Here is a 7,702-nt window from a genome sequence, read left to right as displayed (position 1 = left end):
ATACACCTGTCTCTTGACCTTTTTGTTGAATGCCTGGGTCATGCGCTTCTGATATATCTGCCCATGACAAACAGCCGCAAGTCTCTTTTCATCAATCAAATTCATCTGATCGAGTCGAGTCTGAATCCATTCATCCTCGTCTAAACCTGCCTCTTTCATGATTCTTAGAGAGGGAATCTGAACTTCCACAGGTAAGACGGCTTCCATTCCGTAGACTAAAGAGAAAGGAGTTGCCCCTGTCGAAGTGCGTACTGAAGTGCGATAACCATGAAGAGCAAATGGTAACATTTCATGCCAGTCTTTGTACGTCACTGTCATCTTTTGTATAATCTTCTTAATATTCTTATTAGCAGCCTCCACGACGCCGTTCATCTTTGGTCGGTACGGAGAAGAGTTATGGTGTTTTATTTTGAACTGCATGCAGAGTTCAGTAATTAGCTTGTTGTTCAAATTAGTGCCATTGTCAGTGATGACTCTTTCAGGAATGCCGTATCGACAAATGAGATTATTCTTGATGAATCGTGCCACCACATTCTTAGTGACAGAAGCAAATAAGGCGGCTTCTACCCACTTTGTAAAGTAATCAATAGCAACAAGGATGAAACGATGTCCATTAGAAGCAGTAGGTTTAATTTCTCCGATCATATCAATGCCCCACATTGCAAAGGGCCAAGGGGCTGTCAACACGTTTAATGGGGCAGGAGGCACATGTACTTTATCCGCATAGATCTGACACTTGTGACAAGTTCTGGAGTGATGGTGGCAATCAGCTTCCATGGTAGACCAATAATACCCTGATCTCAGAATCTTCTTGGCCATTGTATGTCCACTAGGATGAGTCCCAAAAATACCGTCATGCATGTTTCCCATAATCTTTTCTGATTCCTTTTTATCCACACAGCGCAGCAGATTCAAATCAAGATTACGTTTGTACAATACTCCATTACTCAGAAAGAATTTAGCGGAGAACTTCCTCAGAAATTTTCTGTCATTGATGGATGCCCCTTCAGGGTATTCCTGAGCTTCTAAATATCTCTTTACTTCGTGGAACCAAGGTTTCTCTTCTACTTCATCAGCGTTAAGTTCATAACAGTATGCTGGTTCATCTAATCGTTCCATAGTGATCGTGGGAGCTTCATTGTCCCATCTAACTCTGAACATAGATGACATGGTAGCCAACGCGTCTGCCAACTGATTCTCTTCTCGTGGAATATGTTCGAATGTAATCTTTTCAAAGTATGGGATTAATGCTAACACCCGCTCTCGATAAGGGATGAGATTCGGATGTTTAGTGTCCCATTCTCCTTTGATCTGACTGATTACTAAGGCTGAGTCTCCGTATACGCTTAAAAACTTGATTCTTAGGTCTATAGCAGCTCTGAGTCCCAAAATACATGCTTCATACTCGGCCATATTGTTGGTACAATCGAAACATAGTCTAGCAGTGAAAGGCGTATGACAACCCTTGGGGGAAATGATTACAACACCAACACCATTGCCTAATGCATTAGAAGATCCATCAAAAACCATAGTCCATCGGGATCCCCGTTCGGGTCCTTCATCCGGTCCAGGTTCTTCATAATCAGTAACAAGCATGACATCCTCATCTGGGAACTCAAAATTCATAGATTGATAATCATCCACTGCTTGATGAGCCAAATGATCGGCTAGCACGCTTCCTTTGATTGCTTTCTGGGTAGTATATTGGATATCATACTCTGTTAAAATCATCTGCCATCTTGCTATTCTTCCGGAGAGGGCAGGTTTCTCAAATATGTATTTGATAGGATCCATCTTAGAAATCAACAAAGTGGTATGATTCAACATATACTGTCTTAGTCGGCGAGCAGCCCAGGCCAAAGCACAACAAGTTCTCTCGAGCAGTGAGTATCTTGTTTCACAGTCGATAAACTTTTTGCTAAGGTAGTATATGACATGCTCTTTTCGACCAGACTCGTCATGTTGCCCCAACACACACCCCATTGAACTTTCTAACACGGTTAAATACATAATTAGAGGTCTTCCTTCAACTGGTGGCACCAGAATTGGAGGTTCTTGGAGATACTTCTTGATTTTGTCGAAAGCTTCTTGACATTCATCATTCCATATCATCTCTTGATTTTTCCTTAGTAGTTTGAAGATGGGTTTGCAGGTAGCAGTCAAATGGGAAATAAATCGGGCAATGTAGTTCAAACGTCCCAAGAAACCTCTGACTTCTTTATCCGTACGGGGAACTGGCATCTCTCGAATAGCTCTCACCTTGGCCGGGTCAACCTCAATTCCTTTACCACTGACAATAAAGCCCAAGAGTTTATCGGATCTTGCTCCAAAGGTGCATTTGTTCGGGTTCAATCTCAACTTGTATTTCTTCAACCTCTCAAACAGTTTGTATAAATGATCGAGATGTTCTTCTTCGGTATGAGATCTGGCTATCATGTCATCCACATATACTTCTATTTCATGATGGATCATGTCATGGAACAAAACCACCATAGCACGCTGGTATGTTGCCCCTGCGTTCTTTAAACCGAATGACATTACTTTATAACAGAAAGTGCCCCATTGCGTCACGAACGTGGTTTTCTCCATGTCCTCAGGCGCCATCTTAATCTGGTTATAACCTGAGAATCCATCCATGAAGGAGAATACCTTGTGTTGAGCGGTGTTATCTACCAGAACATCAATGTGCGGAAGTGGAAAGTCATCTTTGGGACTCGCTTTATTCAAATCTCTGTAATCTACGCACATTCGCACCTTACCATCCTTCTTCGGCACTGGTACCACATTAGCAACCCATTGGGGATAAGAAGTAACAGCTAGAAAACCTGCATTGAACTGTTTCATAACTTCGGCTTTGATTTTCTCGGACATCTCAGGACGCATGCGACGAACCTTCTGCTTAACAGGATGACAATCTTCCTTCATCGGCAAACGATGCACTACTATATCAGTATCCGGTCCTGGCATGTCTTCGTAAGACCAAGCAAAAATCTCAATATAGTCATGTAACATCTGAATCAATCTTTCCTTGACACTGTTTCCCATGCCTGCTCCTATTTTGACTTCTTTCTTGTCCACTTCAGTACCCAGATTTACAATTTCGATTGACTCTTCATGCAGCTGTATAGTCTTTTCTTCTTGCAATACCAGTCTGGCAAGCTCTTCAGGTACTCCATAATCTTCCTCACTTCCATCCTCGGTTTGGTAGATCGGATTTTCGAAGTCATAATTAACAGTAGCAGAACTATTATCAACAGGATCCAGAGTGGGTGTGGATCTGCAATTCATTACGTGAGTGTGTGTAAGAAAACATAGCTTGTTTGAAAGATGACGGAAAAGATAAAGGGCGCAATATTTGAATGCAAAACGTCCATTGATTTATTGAATGTGAATATGCTTATGAAGATGACAAAACCCTTAACAAATTAGCTATTGTGCCCCGGACATAGACATAATGCTTTTAAGAAGTTCAATTGTAAAAAATTAAAATTTGCAACACTAAAATAGACAATAACAATTACTCCTGACTAAAGGAAATCGGGATAGTGTCTTCAGCCTTCCAATTATTGAGTCCGTCACCAATCGTTGGGAAAATCCAGCTATCCAAGTCACAATCGCTATCAGCATCTTCTACAGCATTAATCTGATCTTTGCCTATCTTTTCAGAGTTAAATCCCAGGCCAGACTTATCAGACTTGTACGGTACATCGATCAGTTGACCCCAGCTAGTACGACCACCATCTTCAACCACGGCTTGAGCGTCCTTCAGAGAAATCATAGCAGGAGGAGCACTAATAACCTTGGGCACACAGGAAGTTGGCTTAAGGACAGGATTAGTCGAAGGAACTACTTCAAATGACTGAGAAGGAGTCTCAAAGAATTCACCATCCATCTCGACGTATCTGAAGGCCTGCACACTACTGACAATATATTCTTCTTCTCCACACACAGTGACAATCTTGCCCTCTATTGGATACCTCAGCTTTTGATGGAGAGACGAGGCTACAACACTTGCCCCATGAATCCAAGGGCGTCCCAGCAAGCAGGAATAGGCAGGACGAATGTTCATTACGTGAAAGATAGTGTTGAAGACTTGAGGTCCTATCTTGATAGGGAGAACCACTTCACCATGGACAACACTCTTCGCACCATCGTAAGCACGCACCACAATGTCACTAGGCTTCAGTTCAATGCTTTTACAGTCAAGTTTATCGAGCACGGCTTTCGGTAGCACATTCAAAGAAGAGCCATTATCGATCAACACATGAGACAAGGTGATCCCCTTACACTCAATGGAGATATGCAGAGCTTTATTGTGATTCTTCCCTGCTGGTGTCAGGTCAGCATCAGAAAAGCCTAGACCATTGTCAACAGCCAGATGAGCAACATAATTTTCGAACTGATCGACGGAGGTCTCCTGAGGTACATGAGCAGTCTTCAAGAATTTTATCAACGCTTTGGCATGAGATTCAGAAGATACTAACAAGGATAACATCGAGATCTTAGACGGAGTATGCCCCAACTGTTCTACCACATCAAAATCACTCTTACGGATGATTTTCAGCATTTCCTCCACTTCCTGCTTGGCAACATCTTCGGTAGTAACTTCGACTGGTGTCTTCGACTGAGCAGGGTTGATCGCTGGTTCCTTTCCTCGAATTTCAGGGGCGGGAGGTGAGATTTCTGGAGAGAAGATCCTTCCACTTCGAGTAACTTTACTAGTCCCAACAATGTCATTAGGATTAGCAGAATTACCAACTTGCTTCACGCCATGGATGTAAACATCACCTCCATAATTCCACGGAATGGCTTTGCTTGAGGAATACGGTACTGGGCCAGGTGCAGTAATGATTAGGGGAGCTACCTTGGGCTCAGCAGTAATCTTCACAGGTACTCTAGTGGCGGTAATCTTCATTGGAACTTTGGACCTAGCAATCACAGATATTTCTTCAACAATGTTTTCCACCTTAGGAATCCTTTCAAAGAGAATTGTACGATCATCCATCAGCCGTTGAATACCATTCCTCAATTTCAGGCAACCATTGGGTCGGAGTACACAAAGATCGCAACTTTCAGCACAACCTGGAAATAAACCAGCTTGCAATAAATTCTTCTTGATGGTCAGGAGAGGAGACACTAAGTCGGCTACATTAGCAATGTGAGAATTGTCATCCACAGAATTAACAGTCTTGTCATGGTTAGGCATAGGAGCAATGATGACATTAGGAGTCTCCGGAGGATCAAATTCAATTTCTCCAGCGTCGATCATATCCTGAATCTTATTCTTCAACAACCAGCAATCGTTTGTATCATGCCCGGGGCTATCGGAGTGATATGCACACTTGGCATTGGGATTATAACGAGGAGAAGTAGTGTTGAGATTTGCAGGAGGGCCTCTGAGAGTGATTAAATTTGCCTTTAGCATACCTTGCAGTGCTTGTGCTAAAGTCATATTGATCTTGGTAAACTGCCTTCTTGGCCTGTCTTGTCTGTGCTGGAAGTTTTGAGCTGGCGGGGCTGCAATTGTAACTGCTCCGATGGTATGGTCACGGCTTTTCTTGTTATGACCCCTTTCACCATATACAACATTTGACTCATTCTTTCCCTGATGGGGCTTTCTGGTGCTTGCAGAGGTAGCTGCCTGTATCTTTCCACTTCGAATACCGCTTTCAACACGTTCACCCCTCAATATAAGGTCAGTGAAACCTGATGAAGAACTTCCCAGTAGATGGCTGTAGAATGGACCAGTCAGTGTACTCATGAACATGTCCACTAATTCTCGATCAGTCATAGGGGCTTTGACTCTGCCAGCCAAATCTCTCCATTTTTGAGCATATTCTTTGAAGCTTTCTTTAGAGCCCATAGTCATATTCTGCAACTGTAGCCGAGTAGGCGCCAATTCAGAATTGTACTGGTAGTGCTTGTAGAAAGCCGTCGCTAAATCAGTCCAGGTGCGGATGTTAGAGCTCTCGAGCTGATAATACCACTCCAACTGTGTGCCAGACAGGCTCTCCTAGAAGAAATGGATCCATAGTTTCCTATCGGTGGTATACGGCTGAATCTTTCTCACATAAGCTCTCAAATGCATCTGAGGACAAGACGCACCATCATACTTAGTGAAAATGGGGATCTTGAATTTGCGAGGAATGACCACATCAGAGACCAGTCCCAAGCTTTCAAAATCCAGACCGGGCGCCTTCTGGCCCTCCATAGCTAGCATGCGTTCTTCCAACAACTTATACTTATCCTCTTTTGGAGAGTACTGTTCATCTTCATAATCTTCATCGTCGTCCTCCTGGTTGAGAGGATCAGCATTCTCATCTTCCGAATCATTTTCTGTCTCCTCTTCTTGATCCTTCGGAAGTCTAATCTTGACTCCTGCAGCCTGTCCTTTAAGCCTTTTTCCCGAGTTAATGTAACTCACAGGTTTCTTGTCTTTCTTCTTCTCGAGCAAGAGAGCCTTCAGTTCTTCCTGCCCCTTGGATAAGCTCAGCATCATCTCCTGGAGTTGAGCATTCTGAGCTTGGAGATCTTTGACAGTTTGTTCGAGGGCCATTTTTCTGTTTGCAATAGGAAGACCGTGAGAACATAGATCCTTTAGAATACCTGTTATGCAATGTTATGTCATGCTATGCAATATATGAAATGTTTTCAAGGACTTTTGGAATTTAACTTTGCGTGAACCACCAAGAAAGGACTTTTATTAATAATTTTTAATCAATGTTCATTACAATAAATAATAAAATACAATAAAAGCTCAAGTCTCCCAGGGGCGGCTTCTTTTCGGGCGAAGATATGTATTGAGTCTTCGTTCCTCATTAAGCTGGCAGGTGAGTTACAACACTTTCTTCCTTTCAGCACAGAACTGGGCTTCAAAAGTATCCCTTTCCTCCCTCAACTGGATCTAGGATCTCTTTAATTCTTCCACATTGGTAGGCATATCTGGATAAGGAATGATCTGAGGAGTACCTCCCTCAACTTCTGGTTCAACAATCAGCGGTCCGACTGCGAGATATGGCATGACAAGTTCATGAGCTCTTGCGCGTACCCATCTGAGATAAGGTTCCATAGGAATAGAGTTTTTCGGTCCTAAAGTACTTCTTTTCACCATGCCCCAAGCTCGTACAAATCTTTGACGGAGACCTTGGGAATCGTTGTCATAGTCAAACACCGTGCCTTGAATAATTATTTCATGTGGACCGTCTCTTCGAGCATAACCAAACTGGCGTAGGGCTAAAGCTGGGTTATAAGTAATACCTCCTCTTATCCCCAGGAGTGGTACGTTAGAGAATTCTCCACAACGGTCAATGATGATAACATTTTCTTTGAGATGAGGACACCAACGGATGTCTGAATGGGAGAGCGACATTATCCTTTGAGACCATTTCAGATTTTGCTCATTTTTCAAGATTGATTGAGGAAGGTGTGAAATAAACCACCTAGACAATAAAGGTATGCAACACATGAGAGTCCCTTGCCTTTTCATAGTACGAGTGTGAAGGGAATGCAAAATGTCTCCAAGCAAGGTAGGCACAGGGTTATGAGTGAGAAATATCTTAATAGCATTCATATCTATGAATTGGTCTGGGTTAGGAAATAACACCAAACCATAGATTAGTAATGCTAAAACATCTTCGAAAGCATGGACATTCATAACTTTTAGGAATTCTCGGGCCTTATTTATCAGCAATTTGGCAAGTAA

The sequence above is a fragment of the Lathyrus oleraceus genome, chromosome 3 (assembly GCF_024323335.1).
Source record: "Lathyrus oleraceus cultivar Zhongwan6 chromosome 3, CAAS_Psat_ZW6_1.0, whole genome shotgun sequence".
Taxonomy (NCBI): Eukaryota; Viridiplantae; Streptophyta; class Magnoliopsida; order Fabales; family Fabaceae; genus Lathyrus; species Lathyrus oleraceus.
This window is presented reverse-complemented; position numbering follows the sequence as displayed.